The 23225-nt window shown below is 44.7% G+C and overlaps 1 pseudogene; it reads left to right on the top strand.

Annotated features, from left to right (window-relative positions):
- Positions 1-6348: 6348 nt before the first annotated feature.
- Positions 6349-23225, top strand: part of LOC139159251 (zinc finger protein 721-like) — a 31898-nt pseudogene continuing 15021 nt past the window's right edge.

Below are 23225 nucleotides of genomic sequence, written 5' to 3'. Positions count from 1 at the left end.
TGAGCAAATTGTAAATGAATTGTAGTAAATCGACAACTGCCTATGGTTGTCCAAAATTTCATATAAGTACCATTTTAGTAATAATTCACATGAATTGTATGCCTTAGATATGCATCTATAAATTGCCTTTCTAGTGCAATAGGGAATAAAGTGAATCCCTAATCCTGATTGTGGTTTTTGCAAAGTCGAACTACTCAAAAGTGTCCTCTACATCAGCGCCGCGAGACACGGTTAGGTGTGCCGCAGGAAGCTCCAGCTGGGCGGGACACTGCCAGTGCCGGACCGCCAGTGCCTCCGACCTGGAGCTCCCACTCGCAGCTGTCCCCCAGCTACTGCCCGATGCAGCTGTTTCCGGTGCTCTCCTGCTGGGCCCCAAAGAAGGAAGGCAGGAAAAAGGAGGCAGGGGTGGGGAGGTCCGGCAGTAGGAGTAAAGGGAGCCACGGCCGCCCCTGCCTCCCCACGGTGCCTCTGGCCAAACGCGCCCCTGGCTTCTCTTCCCTGCCCCATTGCCCGCCCGATCCGCCCACTCTCCTCCGCCGCCACCGCCTCCTGTTTTGGGGCGCGATCCGCCCCCTCTCCTCCGCTGCCGGAGAGAGAATGAAGGGCGCCGTTGTCTTCGCCTCCGCCCCCCGGCTCCCCTCGCCCTCTCAGACGTCCCCAGCGCCCGGCCACGCGCCGCCTCCCGTTAACCCAGCTGACCTTTCCCTGCTGCCGTTTTCTCTTCATGGTGCAAAGCCACACAGTCCCGGACTCCCGGATTGCTCGCTTCTCCAGTCAGCAAAGCCATCTGCCCAGGAAAGCGCCGCGCCGCGCTTGCTGGCCGGAAAAGCGAGCGATCCGGGAGTCCGGGACTGTGTGGCTTTGCGCCATGAAGAGAAAACGGCAGCAGGGAAAAGTCGGCCGGCTAACGGAAGGCAGCGCGTGGCCGGGCGCTGGGGATGTCTGGGAGGGCGAGGGGGCTGATGGCTCTTAGCTGCAGAGCCGGTGGGCGGAGGCGAAGACAACGGCGCCCTCCATTCTCTCTCCAGCTCTCTCTCTCTCTTTCTTTTTCTCTCTGTTGCCGGCGTGGTGAACGAGAGAGAAAGAGAGAGAGAGAAAAAGGAGGGGAGAGAGAATGAGAGAGAAAGAAAGCAAGAGAAAGAGAGGGAAAGAAAGCAAGAGAGAGAAAGAGAGGAGGGAAGGAGGGAGAGGGAAAGACATGGAGGGAGGGAAGGAGGGAGAGAGAAAGAGCAAAAAGGAGGAAGAAGGAAAGAAGGATGGAGAGAGAGAAAGAAGGGAAGGAAGAGAGAGAAAGAGAGAGGGAGAAATAGAGTGAAATGGAGGAAGAGATATTTTTTTGTCCAAACTTTTCTTTAGCCCCGCCCCCCTCCCCCCCCCACCCCCCCTTCAGTGTTCCCCATAATTTTGAAAATATGAATAATGTGCCGTGGCTCAAAAATGTTGGGAAACACTGCTCTACATGGAGAAGTATTCTTGATCTTTTTTTTTTCATTATATTGTTCCTGATATTCCAAAATATCAAACACAATTATCACATTATTCTTCAAGTATGTTTTAGATAAAAAAACAAGCCACAATTTTCCTAGAGGTTATCCGATACCTCTTGATGTTGCTTCAGTACTTTTGTTGGACTAAGAATCTGGGCTGAGCCCTTTCTCTGGCTGTTCTGCCGTTCCCATCCCTGTTCCTCTGAGGAAGGCTCAAGTGAGAGGTCTGGGTTTCTCTATCCAGATTGTTGGCTGTTGCTTGCAGTCTTTGTGTGAGGGACACATTCTGTTCCTTTAGCAGCTAAGACTTTTTTTCACACACAGTTACTTAATGAGTCTCTTGAGCCTGAACCGATCCCACCATTGCCACCACATTTGTCACAGGATCTTTTTAAACCAATTGTCCCCAACCTCCCAAAGAGTGGCGTGTTTGGAAGTGGGTCACGCAAATAGTGTATGAGCCTAGTTCCACTTGTGCAAGTAGCATGGAAATCTCCATTTGTGTGAGAGGTGGATGTGTGAGCCAGCTGCTTCCACAAATGGACCTGCACGCACAAACATGTTCCTCCTGGTTATAGAGGGTCATCCTCTCTCTCCCACCCTCCGACCGGTCGCTGGGATACCAAACCCAGTCCTCGGAGAGGGGTGGAATATAAATCCAATAAAAAAGTAAGAAACAAACCAAATCATGTTGAAATTCATAAGAAAGAGTACAGAAAACAGCAATCAAGATGATCAGGGTTAGGATGCTAGAAAGTGGTGAACTATTGCAGGAAATGGGCATGTCTAGTCCAGTGAAGGACCAGGGGAGACATGATAGCAGTGGTCCAATCCTTGAGGGGCTGCCACAGAGAGGACGGGGTCAAGCTTATTTTCCAAGGAGGGGGTCAAGGAGAGATTCAACCTTGGAGTAAGGAGAACTTTTCTGACTTGAGAAAAATCAACCAATGGAACAGATGTTGCCTTCAGAAGTTGTGGGAGCTTCATCACTAGAAGCTTTGAAGAAGAGACTGAATTGCCATCTGTCAGAAACGGTGTAGGGCCGTGATGGTGAAACTATGGCAATGATGGCGAAGTATGGAACAGGTGCCACGGGTGCTGGTAAGTGATGTGTTGCCCTCGCTCAGCTCCAAGATGCATTTGTGTGCCGGCCAGCTGACTTTTGGCTTGCACAGAGGCTCTGGGAGGGCATTTTTGGCTTCCAGAGAGCATCGGGGTGATTGGGGGAGGAGGTTTTTATCTTCCCGCAGCTGAAGGAAAGTCTGGTCCCTGGGAAGGGAGAAACACGAGGATACTGGGCCCACTAGAAATTGAGAAACAGGCCGTTTTCAGCTTCCAGAAAGCCTCCGAGGGTGGGGGAAGCTATTTTTGCCCTCCCCAGGCATTGAATTATGAGTGTGGGCACTCGCAGAAGCACAATAGCGCGCAAACATGCTCCTTCGGCACCCAAGGAAAAAAAGGTTTGCCATCACTGACCTATCGCATGCATGGCACAGGTGGCACCCATAGTCATATTTGCTGGAACACAAGCTGTTCCCCATGCTCAGCTCCAAAGCTGAAGGAAAGACTTTGGTGCCTGGGAAGGGAGAAACACGAGCCTACTGGGCCCACTAGAAATTGGGAAACAGGCTGTTTTCAGCTGCAAAGCATGTGTGGGCACCTGTCAACTGATTTTTGGCTTGCACGGAGGCTCTGCGAGAGCCTTTTTGCTCTCTGGAGGGCCTCCAGGGGGGCAGAAGAGGGCCGTTTTGCCCTCCCCGAGCTCCATGAAAGCCTCCTGAGCTGGGGAGGGCAAAAATGGCCCTACTGGGCCCACTGGAAGTCAGGAAATGGGGGACAGTGAGTACGTGGAGGGGTATTGAATATGGGTGTGGGCACACTTAGAACCCACCCCTTTTATGACATAACATGACATACTACATAACATCATATATCAGCTTCTCTAAAGACCTATGTGTACCAATCAGGAACTTGCGAATATACAGTCATAATAAACCTTGGTTCAACTCTCAAAACAACACTACAGAGCACTGCACACTAAGACAACTTGACACAAGAACAGATTTTTCCTTAACACCATCACTCTGCTAAACAAGTTATTCCCTCAACACTGTCAAACTATTTACTAAGTCTGCACTATTATTACTGCTAGTTTTCCCCCCCATCATCCCTATCACCCATTTCCTGCCACTTGTGACTGTATGACTGTAACTTGTTGCTTGTATCCTTAAGATTTTTATTAATATTGATTATTTCCTCATTTTTTATATGACCACTATGACAATCTTAAGTGCTGTACTCATGAGTCTTGACAAATGTATATTTTGTTTTATGTACACTGAGAGCATATGCACCAAAGACAAATTCCTTGTGCATCCAATCACACTTGCCAATAAATAATTCTATTCTGTTCTTTTCTATTCTATACTGTTCTGTTCTATTCTATTCTAACTAAAAATTAAAAATATGTGAAACTTCTCAAATTATTTGTAGGAGATAATAGCTCAGCCTTTCAGCTTCCTTAAAAATATTCAAATATTGTTCATTTGAAAGTTCAGTATTAAACAGGTGAAAAGTCACTGATTATGGTTTCCTAATCATTATCGCATTTTTTTCATAATGGAAATGATACAATTAGACAGGTTGAACGTGATATGTAGAGAAACGTGCTGGAAAGAACAGAGCCAGAATAAGAAGTTACGGCCATTCTTTAAGTTAAGGCTCTACATTTAGGCAAGAAAAACAAAATGCACAGGTGCAGTATATGTGGCACATTCCTCAACAGTAGTAATTGTAAGAGGCCTAGTAGATAACCATTTAAATATGGTTATCCATATTTAATTATCCATATCCCCCAGTTAGTTGGGGGAAAGATTAAAAGTAACGTGAGAAAATAAGTTTACTGAAAGAGTAGTAGATGCTTGGAACAAGCGTCCAGCAGACATGATTGGTAAATCCACAGTAACTGAATTTAAACATGCCTGGGATAAACATATCCACCCTAAGATAAAATAGTATAGACTAGATGGACCATGAGGTCTTTTTCTGCCATCACTCTTCTATGCTTGTATGTTTCTAAATATGAGCCAGAAATGTGCAGCAGCTGCCAAAAAAGCCAACCCAATTCTAGGCTGCATTAACAGAGGGATAGAATCAAGATCACGTGACATGGTAATACATCTTTACAAGGCCTTGGTAAGGCCACATTTGGAACACTGCATTCAGTTTTGGTTGCCACAATGCAAAAAGGATGTTCAGACTCTGGAAAGAGTACAGAGAAGAACAAAGATGATTAGGCGACTAGAGGCTAAAACATATGAAGAACGGTTGCAGGAACTGGGTATGTCTAGTTTAATCAAAAGATGGTTTTACAGAAGTTGTAAATACACCAACACTATATGTTTTTAAGATGTTGGATAATCATTTGTCTGAAATAATGTAGGGTGTCCTGCCTAAGCAGGGGGTTGGAGTAGACGGCCTCCAAGGTCCCTTCCAACTTTATTATTATTATTATTATTATTATTATTATTATTATTTCAATACAACACAGCAAACGAAATCACTGCTGGATTTCGTAATTCATCACCAGTCGGGCGCTTCCCAAGCATCTAGGACTGCGTGATGTAGCGGCGAATTATGTTTGCCGATCTCAGTAAAGTGGCCTTTTGCAATTTACAGACAGAGATTTTGTCAATTCCGAGGGTTTTCAAATGTCCGCTGAGATCCTTTGGCACTATGACCAGCGTGCCAAGTACCACTGGGATCACTTTCACTGGCTTATGCCAGAGATGTTGCAGCTCGATTTTTAGATCTTCGTATTTCACTAATTTCTCTAGTTGCTTCTCCTCAATTCTGCTGTCCCCTGGGATTGCGATGTTGATGATCCATACTTTCTTTTTCTCCACAATCGGGATGTCTGGTATGTTATGTTTCAGAATTCGGTCAGTCGGAAGTCAGAAGTCTCACAGTAGATTTGCTTCGGGCTTATGATCCCACCAGTTCTTTGCATTGGTTAATGGTAGTTCCATTTATATAATTATTAATTATATTATTATTATTATTATTATTATTATTATTATTATTTTGCTTCTTAACCACAATTATTCTTCCCTCCTTTCTTTAATTGCACCTAAATCTCTTTTTTCTTCAACGGTCATCTCCAAATCCAGACTAATTTTTTCAAACCACTGAAATGTTCATTACTTTTGGCAAGGAAAAAAAATTCTTCTTACACCAAAAGTTCCTGCTAAAATTTGCTGAGGCGTATTCTCTACTGAACACCAGAATAAAACTCTTCATGTCTCTTATTTATTTTTCCCTTGCAATATTTGAGCTTTATATTTATTTTTCAGCATTTGCCTTAATTTTCCACTTTTTCTCTAGTTACATATTTATTTGTTTATTTATTTGTTGGACTTGTATGCCGCCCCTCTCCGAAGACTATGTGACTTTATTCCCTCCGTCTTCATTTGTCCATAATCGGGGCTTGTTCTGAGGTAAAAAAAATTGAAGGTCTACACGTTTGCGGTTTCCCTTCATTTTGGTACTTTTCTTTTGATGCCTTTTTTTATCAGGATCGATACTTCAGGATTATTCACATTATTACAGTCTGCTTTTGTTGTTTCCAAGTCTCCTTGGCTGCCCAAAGGCATGAATATTAAAAGGCAGCTGTAATAATTGAACTCGTTAAAGGAAACGCAATACAAATCTTTATTTTCCTCAACCTGTCGTTTCTTTTTGTCCAGAGATCTTCAAACTTGGCAACTTTAAGACTTGTGGACTTCAACTCCCAGAATTGTCCAGCAAGCTGCCTGTAGAATTCTGGGAATCGAAGTCACAATCCCTATCTCCGCCTTCCAAGAGAACTGAGCATGCGCCGGCGTCTTCTCCAACACAGAAACAGAAGGCGGGATTCCCGAGGCATTTTCCAGTAAAGACTTGAAAAGCTGTTCACCTTTTCTACGGTCTCCGGTTGTGCTCTCCCCTCACACACACAACTGTGAGTCTTCAGGCGAGTCTCCCTAGCAAGCGAAGAGGCTGCAGGGAAATTTTGCACTTGGAGATCAGGGTTCAGTTATGGAGCTTTTCTCCCGCGCTGGAGGCTCTTTGCATGGAGGGGGAGGAGGAGAGATCGTCTTTGCAAAAGAGAGATTCGAGCCTCTAAGTCAGTGTTGACTCCTGGACACTTTCCCTGCCTATTTCTTGGCTCCGTTTCCAGAAGGGGTTTCCCTCCCCTCCCCCTTCCAAGGACGAGAGAAGCGAGCAGTTGGAGTCCCTCCTGTTAGCTTTGCATGCAAGGCTGCCTCTCCACGTGCGAGGAGCTGGTGCAAGGACTTGTTCTTAACTATGCACGTTAGAAATGATATCAAAGTATCTTTTAAATTATATTAAATATATAAATATTGTAAATTATATCATGTTAAATTATGATTAGGCAGAGGGAGACATTGGGTTCAAGCACAAGGCTTAGAAACCAAGAGGTTTCTAGTCCAACTTTTGGCATAAAAGCCTTGATCCCATCCCAGCTCTCAGCCCAATCTGCTTCACAGGGATGTTGTTCTGGGGAAAGTAGTAATGTATAAAAATAACAAGAAGACAACAGAATAAAAATTAATTTTTAATATAAACTAGGAAGTAGAAATTAAAAATACATTTTGTGTTTATTCAGATAGTGTAGGTGCAGCAGTTTTTTGAAAGGACGTCTGTACGTGATGTACGTTACAAGTGTGTGTCATCATTGAATTTCTCACTGGAGAGAAAGAAATTGTTGGGAACATTTGCCAATGTTTGTGTACAGTTTATGGAGAATCTGCAGTTGACAGAAGTACGGTTAGTCGCTGGGCACAGAGGGTGAAGCCATTAGAAGATGGAAATGCCTTTGTGACCAGAACAAGGAGTGGTACTGAAAGGGCATACATGACCTTGTGTCTCGCTGGTGGAAGGCCATAGAACGGGACGGAGATTACGTTGAAAAATAGGGAGTGTACAAAAAACATCATTATTTCTTGTGTATAAGTTTCATTATCTTCAATAAATAATTGTTGAAGAAAAAAATGTGATGCATTACTTTCTGGGCAACCCTCGTAAATGTGTTTTGCAATATTTTGATAGACATTGATCCTAAAGGGTTCACTGCAATTTCCCCCATATGTAGGAACAGCAAGCTAAATAATAAGATTTCGCCTCCTTCCAAGACCTTGGTGGGTGCATACAAAATTCTTTACTTAATCTTGCCTTCCCTCTCTTTTCCATTATTCCATTTTTTTCCATTTCAGGTATCTACGCTCAAAATATTTTCTGCTTCTTCTGGAATCTTAAGTATCTTGTCTGGGAAGAGAGCTGAATGGCCTTGGAAAATTTGGCCCCACCTCTATCTAACGGAAAAACCTATGAAAATCCTTGGGTCCATTTTGGAGCTGGATTAGAGATCAGAAAGAAGATGGAGGGACAACACCCAGCAGATGCAGAAATTAGAAAACACTCTCCAGCTGTTCAGCCATGGAGCTGTGGGAAGAACGGGGCAAGTCCTGGGCAGAAGAGCCACGAAGAGGCTTCCAATAGTCCAGAGGTTCAATGCTGTCACTTCAGAAAAATGCAGTTCCAGGAGGGGAGTCGTCCCCGAGATATTTGCACTCGGCTTCACCACCTTTGTCATCAGTGGCTGCAACCAGAAAAACACACCAAGGCTCAGATGCTGGACCTGGTGCTCCTGGAGCAATTGCTGGCGGTCCTTCCCCCAGAGATGGCCAGATGGGTGCGGGAGTGTGGAGCAGAGACCAGTTCCCAGGCGGTGTCCCTGGCTGAAGGCTTCTTGCTGACCCAGGAGGAGGAAAAGATGAAAGAAGAGTTGCAGGTGGGAGAATGTAACCATGGCAGCTCTAAAGAGGATCCCTCTGAATTTGTCAATCCCTTTCTGGCAGAGTTTTCTGGGATTATTAACTCCTAAGGGCATTTGCTCTCTTCTTCCAGAGGATTTGGGGCAATTCTTCCATTCTGTTTCAGCAATGGACATTGGGGTCTGCTAATTTCAAGGTGCAATATGACAGATAATTTATTTACATCTGTGTTCTTTGTCTCTCGTTCTGCATCATCTCCAGAAATCTGTGGAAGCTGTGACTGAGTATAGAGAGGAGGGGAAAGATTCATTCAGATCTTCTCAAGAGTTGATCTTCAGGGAGAACATCCAGAAAGGTCAAAGTCAAGACTCTACGCAAGGTAAGAAAAGCTCTTTCTGTGTGAGGTGAGATTGCAACATTTAGCTGATTCTTTCACGCCACTTTATTGGAGTGTCCCTCTTTAACAAATCTTCTTCCACCCTTTTTTAATCTTTCTCGCAGAGAGTAGAAAGCTGTCCTTGGATTGTTCAGATTCACCTCTTTGTGATGGAGCTGAAACGCTACTTCAGGTAAGGAGGAAGATCACAAAAGGCCCCTGGATCAGAAGGCTCCTCATTCTGTCTCCTGGAGTTTTTCTCACACACCATTACAAAAAAATATATATCCTTTTTTGCCCTTTGAAAATCATATTTGGGACTGCCGTCACCTGGTGGTTTAGAATCCCCCATGGGCATATAGAGTTCTATTGCAACTGCTTTTAATTCCTCCATCAGGGTGTTGGAGTCAGTCCATTAGTCCCTGAATGGATAAATTGAGCCATTGGAAAAGATGTCAGGTGGGTTTTGCCAGTATTTCGCTCTGCCCACTCTAGAAAGAATGGGAGTCACGGACAATGAGTGGATTTAAGACCCAACTACCAATTGACCAAGAATATTTTAGAATGAGATGCCGTAAGGCATTCCAAACACTTCCAGCTTCATCAAACATGATTCATTTGGTCCATCAGCCAAAAGTGGTGAGATCTCATCTGAAATCTGCAGAAGATACCAATTTTGTTTACGTGACCTCTTTTCCTAAAATTGGTGAAAGAAATCTATGATCCCGCTATATAGAGCGCTGGTGAGACCACATTTGGAATACTGTGTTCAGTTCTGGAGACCTCACCTACAAAAAGATATTGACAAAATTGAATGGGTCCAAAGACGGGCTACAAGAATGGTGGAAGGTCTTAAGCATAAAACGTATCAGGACAGACTTGATGAACTCAATCTGTATAGTCTGGAGGACAGAAGGAAAAGGGGGGACATGATCGAAACATTTAAATATGTTAAAGGGTTAAATAAGGTCCAGGAGGGAAGTGTTTTTAATAGGAAAGTGAACACAAGAGCAAGGGGACACAATCTGAAGTTAGTTGGGGGAAAGATCAAAAGCAACATGAGAAAATATTATTTTACTGAAAGTGTAGTAGATCCTTGGAACAAACTTCCAGCAGACGTGGTAGATAAATCCACAGTAACTGCATTTAAACATGCCTGGGATAAACATATATCCATCCTAAGATAAAATACAGAAAATAGTATAAGCGCAGACTAGATGGACCATGAGGTCTTTTTCTGCTGTCAGACTTCTATGTTTCTATGTTTCTATCAAATTGTTATTGGGATTATCCGTTAATAAGGAAACCTTTGTCCTTGCTCAGGACATTCTGTCTTTGGAGGACGTGGCCGTGTATTTCTCAGAGGAGGAGTGGTCTCACCTGGATGCTGACCAAAAAGCCCTCCATGAAGAAGTCATGCAGGAGAATTCTAGGAATCTGTTTTCTCTGGGTAAGAACCCCTTTCTGTGCTCAGAAATAGAAGAGAGTTAAATGTTATTTCTGGGGAGGGAAATCCTTTATTGACAGTGCATTCAGCAAGCATTCATAGCCCCTTCACTGTGTAGAATTTTGTTATGCTGCTACTGTTGTTGAAATTCATTATTTTTTCTCATTCATCTACTCTTGGTACCCAATAATGATGATGATGTGAAAACAAAATTTTTTGCAATCTCTGTAAATGTATTAGTTTCTAGCCTGGTGTTTTAAACTTTTCAGCAAACCAACTTTATGGAAGAAAGAAATTCATTGAAAGAAAGGTTGGCAGATTGCCTAGCCTGGCTTTTTACCTAAAGAATTTTACCTAAAGTGTTCTGCTCATGAAATACAAAATACCTGTTTCATATAAGAATTTATGGAGTCCCTGAGGTGTAGAGGTGGGGGCCAGGTGGAGGATGTGTGTAGCATATGGTGGGAGAGTTTTGCACATGCAGAAGGTAAACCCACCAAGTAGCCACGGTTAATCACTATACCTAATTGAAGTCTTCAAGGAAAAACACTGCAGCAGGCTTTCTTGTAAAAATGGAGGAGGAATGTCAGGCCGAGGAAGAGGGAGAACAGCCTGAGACCCCCGGGGGGATCTCTCCCCAGCGAGTAGCCTGGAGTCCTTAGATGAGAACGCACAAGCCATCATCGATATGAGGCAGAGAAGAGCAGCACAACGAAGGGGACAATTAGCCAGGTATTTCCATCCCTAATAGGCAACAGCTGGGTTTGCATGTGGTTATCCCCAGAAAGGTTGAAAAGGCAGGCCCGCCCTTCCTGTATTGTGGAGAGTTATCTTTTGGGAGTTCTGTGACCTTGCTTCGATCCTTGGCATCTCTGATTCTGGTTTGTGGCTTCGAAGGCTGAAAACTTGGGGGAGGCGTGGGTTTTATTATCTACAGTGGTGTGTGTGCCAGCAAGAAGCCTGTTGTATTGTCTGGCCATCGTGACTCTTCTGTGAAGCCTCATAGCATTCCAGTTTGTAAGAACAGTTTTTGTTCTCTGTGTTTGTTTTCAAAGAGATAAAGTGACTTTGCTTTTTACCAGCGTGTCTGGCTGCTTTTTTCAGTTGGTGTTGAAGTCTGGGGGTACCCAGACAGAACACTTGCGAACTTTTTTCGCCTTACGAACCCGCAAGCGCTGAACCCAGAGGTTTGACAAAGGTTCGGGTTCAGGAGGCCTCGGAGAAGCGCCGCCGCCCATCTGTCACCTTCCGAAACAGCCGGGGGGCTTCTCGGAAGTTAGGCAAAAGTTCGGGTTTGGGGTTTGCCCAGCTGTCACCTTCACAGAAGAGCCGTGGAGCTGTCAGCTGGTTTGGAGGCTCAAACAGAGGTGGGGAATCCCAATAGGGAATTCCAGGGGTGGAGCTTTGACATCACGGAGATGTCCTCCCTGGCCGGCCGAAATCTGGACTCCAGACAATGCTCTTGTTTTTTCTATCTTTTGCTGCTTGGAAAACTACAAAAAGCAATAAACACTATGAAGGAAGTCAGAGATCTGTGCATCCTGCCACAATTTGTCTCTGAGGAAGAGGCTGTATCTACTGAGCAAGGTTCTGCCTACCAGGATTCAGGATTCCCTCCTGAACCTGGTCGCTGAGTCCGTGATGGCCCTTAGTTGCCTTAACTGACCGGATGACCTCTGGGAGCGATGTTTAGAGATATGCCCACTTGTGTACCGAGTTTGTCGTTAGTCTTAAGTTGAGGGTGGGGAGATAGTGCCATCCAGAAATTCCCCCTGACTTTCAAAGATTCGGCTCTGCAGACAGATGGAGATCAGACTTTGATTGAAGATGGGATCTGGTGGGTAGGTTGCTGCCCCAGCATGACAAGGTGTCCGATGCACTTTGAGAGTTTGTGGCACCATGGAATGGTCCCAGGTCAAAGGTGAGATCAGGGTTGCCATCCCATCCTGTTATAGGGCTATGATTTCACTTGGAAATGGGTCTTTCCTATAGTCTTTGTTTCGGCTCTTCAAGTTTGGGAACAAAACCACTGAAATCCATTTATGACTCTTTGGCTAAATTTCAGAAGAAAAGTTTTGATTGTTCTCTTTTCTTGCTACAGTTTTTCTTTTTCTTTTTCAAGGTTTTAATGGGCAAGAAAACAAGAATTGCAAGGAGGAACACCAAGCAATCCATCACACAGGAGATTATCAATGCATAGAGCATGGAAAGAGCTCTACCCGTAGTACTGGTCTCAGTTCCCACAAGAGGAGTCACACAGGAGAAAGACCTTATAAATGCACAGAATGTGAAAAGAGCTTTATCCATAGCAGAAATCTTCTTCGACACAAGGCGAGCCACACAGGAGAAAGACCTTATAAGTGCATGGAGTGTGGAAAGACTTTTATTTGTGCCACTGGTCTTAATTCCCACAAGAAGATCCACACAGGAGAGAAACCCTATGAATGCGTGGAGTGTGGAAAGAGCTTTACCCATAGTAGCAGTCTCTCTTTCCACAGGAAGAGCCATACAGGAGAAAGACCTTATCAATGCATGGAGTGTGGAAAGAGCTTTGGCTGTAGCAGTCATCTTCTTCGACACAAGAGGAGCCACACAGGAGAAAGACCTTATAAGTGCATGGAGTGTGGAAAGACCTTTATTTGTACCACTGGTCTTAATTCCCACAAGAAGATCCACACAGGAGAGAAACCATATCAATGCATAGAGTGTGGAAAGAGCTTTACCCATAGTAACGGTCTCTATTTCCACAGGAAGAGCCATACAGGAGAAAGACCTTATAAATGCATGGAGTGTGGAAAGAGCTTTGTCCATAGCAGTAATCTTCTTCGACACAAGAGGAGCCACACAGGAGAAAGACCTTATAAGTGCATGGAGTGTGGAAAGAGTTTTGTCTGTAGCAGTCAACTTCTTCGACACAAGAGGAGCCACACCAAAGAGAAACCCTATCAATGCATGGAGTGTGGAAAGAGCTTTGGCTGTAGCAGTCATCTTCTTCGACACAAGAGGAGCCACACCAAAGAGAAACCCTATCAATGCATGGAGTGTGGAAAGAGCTTTGGCTGTAGCAGTCATCTTCTTCGACACAAGAGGAGCCACACAGGAGAAAGACCTTATAAGTGCATGGAGTGTGGAAAGACCTTTATTTCTACCACTGGTCTTAATTCCCATAGGAAGATCCACATAGCAGAGAAATCCTATCAATGCATGGAGTGTGGAAAGAGCTTTACCCATAGTAGCGGTCTCTCTTTCCACAGGAAGAGCCATACAGGAGAAAGACCTTATAAATGCATGGAATGTGGAAAGAGTTTTGTCTGTAGCAGTCATCTTCTTCGACACAAGAGGAGCCACACAGGAGAGAAACCCTATCAATGCACAGAGTGTGGAAAGAGCTTTACTCGTAATAATGATCTTGATTTTCACAAGAGGAGCCACACAAGAGTCACATAAAAGTTTGAAGTGTGGAAATGGCTTTGAAAAGAGTTATGATCTCACTTTACATAAAAGGTTCCCTTTGTGAGAAAAAAAGACATGGCTCCAGGGAGTGAGGAAAGAATTTGTAAGGAGTAAAGCTCTTACTTGCCATAGAAACATCCACACACAAGATAAACCATATGAATAAAGGAATTGTGGAAAAAGCTTCATTAGAAATTTCTGAAATAAAATCAATATGGTTTCTGCAAAGGCAAATCATGTCTTACTAAGTTGTTAGAATTCTTTGAGGGTGTAAATAAACACACAATGAGGGTTTTTAGTGGGTATATATCTATATACACATAGTAAAATACATGATGAAGGTTATAGAGGAGATATTCATAGTAAAATATATCTAAGAAATAATAAAAAAGAAGGTATAGTAATAGGCATACAAATCCAATAAATAAATAAATAGAACATATCAATGAAAGAATAGAAGAAGAGATGTAGGAATAGAAGAAAGGTATAGGAAATATAGGAGAGCAATAGGACAGGGGACGGAAGGCACTCTAGTGCACTTGTACTCACCCCTTACTGACCTCTTAGGAATCTGGATAGGTCAACCGTAGATAATCTAAGGGTAAAGTGTTGGGGGTTTGGGGATGACACTATGGAGTCCGGTAATGAGTTCCACGCTTCGACAACTCGGTTACTGAAGTCATATTTTTTACAGTCAAGTTTGGAGCGGTTAATATTAAGTTTAAATCTGTTGTGTGCTCTTGTGTTGTTGTGGTTGAAGCTGAAGTAGTCGCCGACAGACAGGACGTTGCAGCATATGATCTTGTGGGCAATACTTAGATCTTGTTTAAGGCATCTTAGTTCTAAACTTTCTAGGCCCAGGATTGAAAGTCTAGTCTCATAGTCTCATTCTATTTCGAGTGGAGGAGTGAAGGGCTCTTCTGGTGAAGTACAGTGGTACCTTAAGATACGAACTTAATTGGTGCCGGGGGGGAGGTTCGTAAGACGAAAGGTTCGTAAGATGAAACATTGTTTCCCATAGGAAACAATGTAAAGTCAATTAATCCGTGCAACCAAACCCCCCCCCCCCCGCAAAAAAACGGCTTTCCGGCTGTTTTAAAAGGTGACAGCCGGCCTGGGGGGCTTCCCAGCACCACCCCGAACCCGGGTTCGGGGTTCGGGGAGGTGCTGGCAAGCCCCCCAGGCCGGCTCCGACCTTTTAAAAGAGCCGCGCCGCTTCCCATCTGTCTCCTGAAGCCGAACGGCAAAGCCGAACTTCCGCGTTCGGCTTCAGGAGACAGCTGTGAAGCGGCGCGGGTGTTTTAAAAGGTCGCAGCCGGCCTGGGGGGCTTGCCAGCACCCCCCTGAACCCCGAACTTTTGCCGAACTTCCGGGTTCGGGGTTCGGGGGGTGCTGGCAAGCCCCCCAGGCCGTGTGCGACCTTTCAAAACACCCGCGCCGCTTCGTAGCTGTCTCCTGAAGCCGAACGCCAAAGCCGAACTTCCGCGTTCGGCTTCGGGAGACAGCTGCGAAGCGGCGCGGGTGTTTTAAAAGGTCGCAGCCGGTCTGGGGGGCTTCCCAGCAACCTCCCGAACCGAACCCAGGGTTCAGCAAAATTTTGCCTCTTCTTACGAACTTTGTTCGAGTTACGAACCGGCATTCGGGAGGCTTCTGGGAAGCCCCGCCGCCCGGCTGTTACCTTTTAAAACAGCCGCGCGGCTTCCCAGCAGTCTCCGAACGCAGGTTCGTAACTCGAAAAAAGTTCGTAAGAAGCGGCAAAATTTTTCTGAACCCCGGGTTCGTATCACGAGTTGTTCGTAAGACGAGGGGTTCGTATCTTGAGGTACCACTGTATCTTTGGACATTTTCAAGGGTGTTAATGTCTGAGATGCGATATGGGTTCCAAACAGATGAGCTGTATTCGAGGATGGGTCTGGCAAAAGTTTTGTAATCTCTGGTAAGTAGTGTGAGATTGCCAGAGCAGAAACTACGTAGGATTAGGTTTACAACTCTTGAAGCCTTCTTGGCTATATTTTTGCAGTGGGCTTTGGCACTTAAATCTTTTGTTATTAGTATACCAAGGTCTTTAACCGAATGGGGATTGTCTGTGATAATTTGATTATTCAGTTCGTATTTGGAGTTCAGATTCTTCTTCCCAATGTGTAGGACAGAGCATTTGCTAGTTGAGATTTGGAGTTGCCATGTGTTAGACCACTCAGAAACAGCGTCAGGGTCTTTTTGAAAAGTAGTTGTGTTATTGGTGGTGTTGAAGAGTTTTACATCGTCGGCGAAGAGGACACAGTTTATTTATTTATTGATTTGATTTGATCTGTATGCCGCCCCTCTCCAGAGACTCGGGGCTGCTAACAGCAATAATAAGACAGCGTACAATAACAATCCAATAATAAAAATGATTAAAAACCCATTAATATAAAACCCAAACATACATACAGACATACCATGCATAAAATTGTAAAGGCCGAGGGGGAAAGAGTATCTCAGTTCCCACATGCCTGGCGGCAGAGGTGGGTTTTAAGTAGCTTACAAAAGGCAAGGAGGGTGGGGGCAATTCTAATCTCTGGGGGGAGTTGGTTCCAGAGGGCCAGGGCTACTACAGAGAAGGCTCTTCCCCTGGGTCCCGCCAAGCGACATTGTTTAGTTGACGGGACCCGGAGAAGACCCACTCTGGGATCTAACTGGTCGCTGGGATTCGTGCAGCAGAAGGCGGTCCCTGAGATAATCTGGTCCGGTGCCATGAAGGGCTTTATAGGTCATAACCAACACTTTGAATTGTGACCAGAAACTGATCGGCAACCAATGCAGACTGCGGAGTGTTGGTGTAACATGGGCATATTTGGGAAAGGCCATGATTGCTCTCGCAGCTGTATTCTGCACGATCTGAAGTTTCCGAACACTTTTCAAAGGTAGCCCCATGTAGAGAGGGTTACAGTAGTCGAGCCTCGAGGTGATGAGGGCATGAGTGACTGTGAGCAGTGACTCCCGGTCCAAAGAGGGTCGCAACTGGTGCACCAGACGAACCTGGGCAAACCCCCCCCTCGCCACAGCTGAAAGATGTTTCTCTAATGTGAGCTGTGGATCGAGGAGGACACCCAAGTTACGAACCCTCTCTGAGGGGGTCAATGATTCTCTCCCCAGGGTAATGGACGGACAGATGGAATTGCTTGTGATGTAATCGCAAAGGTCATTGATGTAGAGAATGAAGAGCGTTGGTCCCAGTACACTACCTTGGGGAACACCGCTTTTAACTGGGACGGGGGTGGATATGGTGCTTCCTATTTTGACCAATTGTTGTCTGTTTGAAAGGAATGCTGTAATCCAGCTATGGAGGGATCCTGAGATGCTATAGGATTTGAGTTTTAGGAGTAGTTTGCCGTGGACCACAGAATCAAAGGCTTTGCAGAAGCCAATATAAATTGCATCTGTAGATTTCCATATATTTTTGCAGTGGAGGAGCTGCAGGTTGCAGGTTCTGAAGGATTTTTCAAAAATTATGCTTAGTGGTTCAGTTATGGCAGAAGAGAGCTTTTTTAGGAAGTAAGCATATAGACCATCTGGTCCGACTGATAGAGAAGGTTTAAGGTCACGTAATGCTTTTTCAACTCGGTCTTCAGTGAAGTCTACTTGGGTTAAGTCGTTGAGGGAGTTTGAGGTGCGATTGATGAAAATGGGGGATGAGCCATTGCTGTGAACAAAGACAGAGTCAAAGAAAGAGTTGACGAGGTTAGCTTTGGATGAGTCATCATGGTATTCTTTGTTGTTGGGTCCTTTGAGAGGTGGGATAGGTCTAGAGTCTTTGAGTTTATTATTGACAAAGTTGTAGAAAGCTCTATTAGATTTGGTGCGTTGGAGGCTTTCTTGTTTATTTATTTATTTATTCGATTTATATGCCGTCCTTTTCCTTGCTATAGTAGTTAAGGGCATTCTGTTTTTATTTGATTGCAAATGCTTTTATATCGGCTTTTGAAATGGGAAACTTGTCCTTTTTTGTTTTTCCTCCAGAGAGATTTTTTTCTTGTTTGTAATTTTCTTATTGAGATGGGGAGGTTATTTTTTTTGTTTATGGTACATGTTAGAGGTACATGAAGTCTGATGATAATTTTCATTTTGAGTAGGAATGTGTTGTAGAGGTCATCAGTAGTGTAGCATTCAGAGAATAGAGTTTTCCAGTTTAATGTTGAGAGGTGGGCTTCAATGAGTTCGTACTTCGCTTTTTTGAAATTGAATTTTGGTGTTGTATTATTTTGGTGGTTCATAGTGTGGCTTAAGTTGAGACTGAAGTTTATGATGCTGTGGTCGCTGTTGGAAAATGGTTCTGTTATTTGTAAGCCATATATTGCACTTTTGCTGTTGTAGAAAATGAGATCCAGACAGTTATCAAGTCTGGTATTGTTAGTTACCAATTGGTCGAGTCCCAGATAGGTGACGGTATTATATATAGTAGAATGGATGGGTTCCATTTACAGTGGTACCTCGAGATACGAGTTTAATTCGTTCCGGACCTGTGCTCTTAAGTCGAGCAGCTCTTATCTCGAACGACTTTTCCCCATAGGAATTAATGTAAATAATTTTAATTGGTTCCAGCCCTCAAAAAATTCACAAAGTTAGTCTAAATTATGCAAAAATACATGTTTTTAATGAAGAAACTTGTAAACTTTCTTAAACTTTTAAATTTACATATGTACACAGTAGCCTAATCATCTGTTTTTGCCTTTTTGGCTGCACTTTCACTTGGAGCAGCTCTTTTTGTAAAAAATGTGTCCAATGACATCTGCTTTTGCCTGCTTTTCAAAATGTTGCGAAAGTGAGTCAATGAGGTGTCATTGAAAAGTGCTGCTGAACGACTCGTGGCTACTTTCTCTGGGTGATTTTTTTCCACAAAACTGACAACGTTCTCCCATTGCGCTAGCATCGCTTTTATCTCACTGGTAGGAATGGCTTTCTGTGGTTCCTGCATCTCTTCCTCACTGCTGCTCATCTCTTGGGTCAGATCCGTCTGTTGCATCTCATGGAGCGCCTTCAGGTCCTCTGTAGAGAGCGGTTCTTCATGCTCTTCGAGAAGCTCATTGATGTCACCCTCGTCTACCTCCAGACCCATACACTTACCGAGTGACACAATCTCCTCCAATGGGGTGTCAGTCTCGGTGATGTCCTCGGTCTCACCCTCGGGCTCAGCAGAGTCCCTTGGTGCAACAGCAGCAGGCCACAACTTCTTCCACGCCGAGTTCAGGTTTCGCCTTGACACTTCTTGCCAGGCAAGGTCAATGATGTTAAGGCAAGAAACGATGTTAAAATGATCCTTCCAAAACTCACGCAGTGTCAAGTTGGTGTTCTCTGTTACATCGAAACATCGGCGGAACAGATGCTTCGTGTACAGTTTCTTGAAGTTAGCTATGACCTGCTGATCCATTGGTTGCAGGATTGAAGTCGTGTTGGGTGGGAGAAAGACAACCTTCACAAATTGAAATTCTTCAAGGATGTCGTCTTGAAGAGCAGGTGGGTGGCCTGGAGCATTGTCGAGCAGCAGTAAGGCTTGTAGGGGGAGTTCATTAGCCAGAAGATATTCCTTCACCGTAGGACCAAAAGCAAGATTTACCCAGTCCACAAAGAACTGCCTCGTTACCCATGCCCTTGCATTGGAGCGTCACAGGACATGGAGTCTTTCCTTTAGGATTTTGTGCGTCTTGAACGCGCGAGGATTCTCCGAATGGTACACGAGAAGTGGCTTCACTTTACAGTCACCCGACGCGTTTGCACACAATGCAAGGGTTAGACGGTCCTTCATGGGCTTATGTCCTGGCAGGCTCTTTTCCTCGGCAGTAATGAAAGTCCTACGGGGCATTTTCTTCCAAAACAGCCCAGTCTCATCACAGTTAAAGATCTGTTGAGAGACATAGCCTTCTTGTTCAACCAGGCTAGCAAAATGCACAACAAACTCCTCCGCTGTCTTGATGTCTGCACTCGCTGCCTCCCCATGCCGAACCACTGAGTGAATGCCACTTCTTTTTCTGAACCTGTCAAACCACCAATTGGCTTGCCTTGAACTCATCTGGATCTCCCGACGAGGATGGTTCATTGCTCTTCAGATCGGCGAATATCGCACGAGCCTTCTCGTTGATGACCGCCTCTGTTATTGTATCTCCGGCCAGCTCCTTTTCTTTTATCCAAATTAGCAATAACCTCTCCATCTCTTCATGAACAGACGTCCTGAGTTGGGAAATTATTGTCGCTCCTTTTGCTGGTTTAACACCTTTAAGGATGTCCTTCTGCTTCAGGATTGTACAGATGGTGGATGTGCTGCGTTGGAACTTCCTCGCAAGGTCAACAACACGAGTCCCTTTTTCGTGCAAATTAATGATCTCCTGCTTCGCTTCTATGGATATCATCATCTTCTTCTTCTTCTCAGCGGCCTTTTTTGGAGCCATCCTCGCTCTAAACACCGACACCACCGAGACAACTGGAAGCCAACTAGGAAGTTCGGCTCCTATCCCGAATTTGCCTGCAAGCAGAAAAATTAAAATCAGCCAAGTAAGAAAGTTTTAATGCCAACACTTAGAAGGTCCTATTGGTCAGCACTTTGACCCACAAGCCTATTTGCTCCTTCTGGGGGAAGCCTCTGACCATCCTTTGATAGGACTAGAATTAGAGAAAGTGGATGTAGAAATCCTATTTATTCTATGGTCTCAGAAATGGAGTGCAGAATGAATAAATCATTAAAGCTGATGTTTCTTCTGACCTTGCTAGGCCAAGTCAGGAAATGTAGACATTACAAGAACTTAATAAGATGATAAGCTGAGAGCTTTCCTTCCCTTCCTCTTTTTACCCAAAACAATCAACATGGCAAACTTTCAACTTCTCTGCCCCCCAATCCTGTAGGACAGAGGTCCCCAACCTTTTTTGCACCAGGGACCGGCTTTAAGCTAGACCAGTTTTCCATGGCCCGGTGGTGGTGGGGAGCTAGCTGTCAGCGGCGCCGTAAAAGGGGTGATCAAGAGAGGAATGGGTGAATGAATGGACGGAGGGTGGGTGGGAAGGAAGGAAGGAAAGAGGGAAGGGACAGGAACAGAGGAAGGAAGCAAGGAAACTTATGAAAGGGGAGAGTAAGAGAGGAAGGAGTGAAAGAAGGGAATGAGGGAGGAAAGAAGGGAGGAAGGAAGGAGAGAAAGAAAGAAAGCAAGAGAAAGAAAGAAGAATGAAAGAGCAAGAGAGAAAAAGAAAGAGAGAAAGAAAGAAAGAAAGAGAAAGAAAAGAAAGCAAGAGAAAGAAAGAATGAAAGAGAGAAAAAGAAAGCGAGAAAGAAAGAAAGGAGAAAGAAAGAAGAATGAAAGAGCAAGAGAGAAAAAGAAAGAGAAAGAAAGAAGAATGAAAGAGAGAAAAAGAAAGAGAGAAAGAAAGAAAGAAGGAGAAAGAAAGAAGAATGAAAGAGCAAGAGAGAAAAAGAAAGAGAGAAAGAAAGAGAGAAAGAAAGAAGGAGAAAGAAAGAAGAATGAAAGAGCAAGAGAGAAAAAGAAAGAGAAAGAAAGAAGAATGAAAGAGAAAGAAAGAAGAATGAAAGAGAAAGAGAGAAAAAGAAAGAAGAATGAAAGAAGAATGAAAGAGAGAAAAAGAAGAATGAAAGAGAAAGAAAGAAGAATGAAAGAGAAAGAAAGAAGAATGAAAGAGAAAGAAAGAAGAATGAATAAAGAGAGAAAGAAAGGCAACTTCAAAGAAAGGCTCACTGAGCATCTCTCACTCTCTCTCTCTCTTTCTCTCCCCCCTCTCCCTTTCCCTCCCTCTTTCTCTTCCTTCCTTCCCTTCTTTCTCTCTCTCCATCCCTCGCCCTCTGACTTCCCTCCCTTGCTGCTGAAGGGACGAGCGCGGGCACGAACGTGCGCGGGGGCCGCTAGAAGAAGGTTTTTTGCTTTTTTTCCCCCCGCGTCTCGCAGCGAAAGTGCCCCGGGGTTTTTTGCTTATTTTTTCTTGCTTATTTTTTCCCGCGTCTCGCAGCGAAAGTGCCCCGGGTTTTTTTGCTTATTTTTTCTTGCTTATTTTTTCCCGCGTCTCGCAGCGAAAGTGCCCCGGGTTTTTTTGCTTATTTTTTCTTGCTTATTTTTTCCCGCGTCTCGCAGCGAAAGTGCCCCGGGTTTTTTTGCTTATTTTTTCTTGCTTATTTTTTCCCGTGTCTTGCAGCGAAAGTGCCCCGGGTTTTTTTGCTTATTTTTTCTTGCTTATTTTTTCCCGCCTCTCGCAGCGAAAGTGCCCCGGTTTTTTTGCCCCCCCCCCCGCCTCTCGCAGCGAGTGCTTGTCCGTGCGGTTTTTTTGCCCCCCCCCCCCCGCGCGCCTCTCGCAGCGAGTGCTTGTCCGTGCGGTTTTTTTGCCACCCCCCCCGCCCGCCTCTCGCAGCGAGTGCTTGTCCGTGCGATTTTTTTGCAACCCCCCCGCCCGCCTCTCGCAGCGAGTGCTTGTCCGTGCGGTTTTTTTTGCCACCCCCCCGCCCGCCTCTCGCAGCGAGTGCTTGTTCGTGCGGTTTTTTTGCCCCCCCCCCCGCCCACCTCTCGCAGCGAGTGCTCGTCCGTGCGGTTTTTTTGCCACCCCCCCACCCGCCTCTCGCAGCGAGTGCTTGTCCGTGCGGTTTTTTTGCCCCCCCGCCCGCCTCTCGCAGCGAGTGCTTGTCCGTGCGGTTTTTTTGCCACCCCCCGCCCGCCTCTCACAGCGAGTGCTCGTCCGTGCGGTTTTTTTGTTCCCCCCCCCCCCGCCCGCTTCTGCACCCCCAGCAGAAGCCAAGGACTCACCAAGAGCTGGATACTGAGAAGAGCCAGGCTGGTTTGCTTTGCTTCCGAGCTGATGCAGAGCCGAATAAAGCGTCACGCCCCCCTGACGCTTTTGGCGGCAAAAGAGCCCAGCATCGCTTCGGAAGCCGCCGAAAGCGTCAGAGGGGCGTGACGCTTTGTTCGGCTCTGCATCAGCTCGGAAGCAAAGCAAGCCAGCCCGGCTCTTCTCGGCTCGTATCCCGAATGGAAGCTCGTGAGTCAAGCAAAAATTTCTCTACTCTCCCAGCTCGTATCTCGAGTAGCTCGTAAGTAGAGCTGCTCGTATGTCGGGGTTCCACTGTATAGAGGTCAGTATTTCATTTCATAGTCACAAATAATTAATTCTAGGAAAAAAATCTTACTGAAAATGTTGAAACTAGATTAAAGACTGCTAGGTTTTAGCCATAAAAATTTGTTGCCATGTAGGTATGAGAAAACTTTATATAACTTGCATCAAGCTGGCAATTGAAAATATACCGAAGATTTTTGTAAGGAAAATGTTAATTTACTTTCATTAATATTAACCACAACTTTAGAAAGCAATTTAAACTGAATACATTATAACATTTCTTGCTTAAATCATTTCATAAATCAACTACATCTGTTGTTTTAAAAATTATTTATTTTTTAAAAAATCTGTTGATTTAAAAATTTTTGTCCAATTTCTCACATGTCAGTATTGACAATAACAGAGAAACAGCAAGTTCCTGAATTTAATTATTGATGTTAGAAATGCTGGAAGGTTCCCCTTCCCCTGCCGGATAAAAACTTGTAACTTTTACAACCTCACAATATGCTGAAATCTGGTAAATGAACATTTTCTCATTCCTCTGCTTGCCT

The sequence above is a fragment of the Erythrolamprus reginae genome, chromosome 2 (genome assembly GCF_031021105.1).
Source record: "Erythrolamprus reginae isolate rEryReg1 chromosome 2, rEryReg1.hap1, whole genome shotgun sequence".
In the NCBI taxonomy this organism is placed as follows: domain Eukaryota; kingdom Metazoa; phylum Chordata; class Lepidosauria; order Squamata; family Dipsadidae; genus Erythrolamprus; species Erythrolamprus reginae.
This window is presented reverse-complemented; position numbering and strand designations above follow the sequence as displayed.